Source organism: Sinocyclocheilus rhinocerous, unplaced genomic scaffold (assembly GCF_001515625.1).
Source record: "Sinocyclocheilus rhinocerous isolate Xijiao unplaced genomic scaffold, SAMN03320098_v1.1 scaffold898, whole genome shotgun sequence".
In the NCBI taxonomy this organism is placed as follows: domain Eukaryota; kingdom Metazoa; phylum Chordata; class Actinopteri; order Cypriniformes; family Cyprinidae; genus Sinocyclocheilus; species Sinocyclocheilus rhinocerous.
In genome coordinates, this window is record NW_015652144.1 from 343,142 (window position 1) to 346,921 (window position 3,780).

Here is a 3,780-nt window from a genome sequence, read left to right on the forward strand (position 1 = left end):
TGCAACTTAAGACTGGTTTTGTGATCCAGGGTCACATTTAATATTTTTTATATCTAAAATTTATATCTAATATTTAAGAGTGAAAGCTTTGTTTTGCAGCAAAAAAAACCACGGATGTGTCACCCAGTAGTTTGTTTTTCCAGCCATATACTGCAGTAGAGCATCAATACAAGCACTTTATGAGTAAACCAAGCTCATGTATTTCCAAATGAAGTTAAGTCTATAAAGTTAGATCTATGAATATTTCCTGTAAAGATTTTTATAGCCAAGTACACATATGACACTATCAAAGAGTTAAAAGGTTGCTTTAATGCAGAATCATGATTTAACATTGCAACACATTGCTTCCACCACATTGACCAACACGCGGTTAACAGTTCAGATGAAATTTAAACTTATCTACTGTGGGTTTTGAGCAGGAAGCACATGCATTTTATTGGCAGAATACTCACTTTATTCTGCAGGTGATGCATAGTGTTTATTTGTAATGTGCGGAGAAAACATATTCATCCTCTATACTGTACCAAAACATGTCCAGGTCACAGAGGTCAAATATAAGAATTCTTATTTTGCATAAACAAAATTAAGCCTATTTTTAGGGCATCATTTTGCAATGTGATATTGTTCTCATGATGATTGTGCACATTTCCCTCTCAAATTCACTTAACTGTAATGCAAAAATCTCATTCTCATTTCCATCATGCACATTTTACATGACATCTTTTTGTTTGTTTTTGTTACAAAATACTGTAATAAAATGATTTACTTAATAATACTTAATTTTACAATCATAATATTATTTTTACCATTTTATTTTATTAAACATTAACAATCAATATGTAATGAGTTGTAGAAAGTTGAGATCTTTTCTATTCAGTGTGAATGATGCTGCTATATTTCATTGTGTGATTTATAAACAACCCATTTTCAGATACTTGTGAGTCATGTGGAGTGGTTTAATCTCATGCCAGGCAGATAAAGAAAGGGATTTTGAATGAGATTCTTAGATGGTATGTTTTGTTTTTTTCAGATGGATTAGCTTTTAATCCATGTCTTCTACTCCAACATAGTCATGCTTTGAATCAGAAAGAGTCCTGTTTATCAAACACAGCACAGACTGACTTTTGCACTTGCAATTTCAGGCATTCAATTGAAGTTTTTGGCATCAGCCCATCAAACATTCCTTTACCTGCTTAAGCAAAACAAGTTTGACGTGCACTGACATGTTGCAGAAGAATCAGGCCAAGCATCTTAATGTCAGACGAGAGGTCTTACAGTCCATGAGCTTCATTACAAAAAAAAAAAAAACTAAAGCCTGCAGGGTCAAAATGCAGAACTTCCTGATGTTCATAGTTACTAAAGACTACGTCGTTAGTTAACCATTTTTCCTTTTTGGCTTGTGCCTGTCTTTACAGAGAGCATGTTTCATCTTGATCTCATGTCACCGTTTGAGGTTGAATAGGATTATATTGTCTGTTTACTTAAAGCATATAAAACAGGCCTAAAAGCTGAGTTATTTGTGGTAAGCTGAATTCTTGAGAGAGAAAAACATGCATACGGATTCTACTAAAAGTATTCTCACAGTTATAAAGTATTTAGATAGTTCACCCAAAAATGTACTGCACCCTCAGGCCAATGCAGATGAGTTTGTTTTTTAATCAGAACAGATTTGGAGAAATTTAGCATCCCATCACTTGCTCACTAATGAATCCTCAGCAGTAAATGGGTGCCATCAGAATGAGAGTCCAAACAGCTGATAAAAACATCACAATTTTTCACATGACTCTAGTAGGGTTGCAAAGGGGTGGAAAATTTCTGGTAAATTTTCGGAAACTTTCCAAAAATCCCTGGAATATTCCAAAAAAATCCTGGAAAGTTTCCAAAAATTCGTAAATATGTCCGAAATTTACTGGAAATTTTCCACCTTTTTGCAACCCTAGACTCCAGTCAATCTTGTGAAGTGAAAAGCTGCATATTTATAAGAAATATCACAATCAAGCACCATTTACAAGTGAAAACGATCCAAAACAGTTCTAAACGAATATGTATTTTGATGTGAGAGGACAACACTGGAGGAAGCATTATTATGGATTTTTGTCTCGTGTTTTGGCCAGATGCAACATTTTAAAGTTAAAACCTCTTAATAATGGATTTGTAACTTAAAAACACACAGCTTTTCACTTCACAAGATATTAATTGATGCACTGGAGTGGTGTGGGTTATTTGTGGATTATTGTGATGTTTTGACTCTTATTCTGACGGCACCCATTCACTGCAGAGGATCCAAACCTGTTCTGATGAAGAAACAAACTCTATTTAGATGTCCTGAGGGTGAGAACATTTCCATTTTTGGGTAAAATATAACTTTAAATATATAACGGCAAGATGCAAGGCAGCAGCCAAAGACGTCATCAACAGACATTTACAAACTTCCTTTTTGGCTTGTGCCTGTCTTTACAGAGAGCATGTTTCATCTTGATCTCATGTCACCGTTTGAGGTTGAATAGGATTATATTGTCTGTTTACTTAAAGCATATAAAACAGGCCTAAAAGCTGAGTTATTTGTGGTAAGCTGAATTCTTGAGAGAGAAAAACATGCATACGGATTCTACTAAAAGTATTCTCACAGTTATAAAGTATTTAGATAGTTCACCCAAAAATGTACTGCACCCTCAGGCCAATGCAGATGAGTTTGTTTTTTAATCAGAACAGATTTGGAGAAATTTAGCATCCCATCACTTGCTCACTAATGAATCCTCAGCAGTGAATGGGTGCCATCAGAATGAGAGTCCAAACAGCTGATAAAAACATCACAATTTTTCACATGACTCTAGTAGGGTTGCAAAGGGGTGGAAAATTTCTGGTAAATTTTCGGAAACTTTCCAAAAATCCCTGGAATATTCAAAAAAAAATCCTGGAAAGTTTCCAAAAATTCGTAAATATTTCCGAAATTTACTGGAAATTTTCCACCTTTTTGCAACCCTAGACTCCAGTCAATCTTGTGAAGTGAAAAGCTGCATATTTATAAGAAATATCACAATCAAGCACCATTTACAAGTGAAAACCATCCAAAACAGTTCTAAACGAATATGTATTTTGATGTGAGAGGACAACACTGGAGGAAGCATTATTATGGATTTTTGTCTCGTGTTTTGGCCAGATGCAACATTTTAAAGTTAAAACCTCTTAATAATGGATTTGTAACTTAAAAACACACAGCTTTTCACTTCACAAGATATTAATTGATGCACTGGAGTGGTGTGGGTTATTTGTGGATTATTGTGATGTTTTGACTCTTATTCTGACGGCACCCATTCACTGCAGAGGATCCAAACCTGTTCTGATGAAGAAACAAACTCTATTTAGATGTCCTGAGGGTGAGAACATTTCCATTTTTGGGTAAAATATAACTTTAAATATATAACGGCAAGATGCAAGGCAGCAGCCAAAGACGTCATCAACAGACATTTACAAACTGTGCAGTCCTTTGTGTTTGCCGCTCCTGTTGCAGATACCAGCATTGCTATTTTTTTTGCTATTACTTTGTATGCGTGTTACAGGTGTGTAAAGAATTCACTCTGTTTGTTTAGTCGTCAGACTGGATTCCTGTTCACAGCATACATGCCCAACAAATAGACCGTTTTCTTTCAGGCTATTTCACTCACTTCCGCCTTATATTCTTTATCACCTGCTGTTTTGTTTTTTGGCTTTATGTGGCATTTACACTTATGGGCTGACAAGCAGGTTTTCTTTTTTTTTTTTTTTTGAGAAGTGTATACT

The 3,780-nt window shown here is 35.0% G+C and overlaps 1 protein-coding gene across 3 annotated transcripts in view; it reads left to right on the top strand.

Moving 5' to 3' along the window:
• sh3gl1a (SH3-domain GRB2-like 1a) overlaps nt 1-3,780 on the top strand; it is a 27,337-nt gene that overhangs the window by 1,133 nt on the left and 22,424 nt on the right. The gene's annotated exons all lie outside the window — the stretch shown is intronic.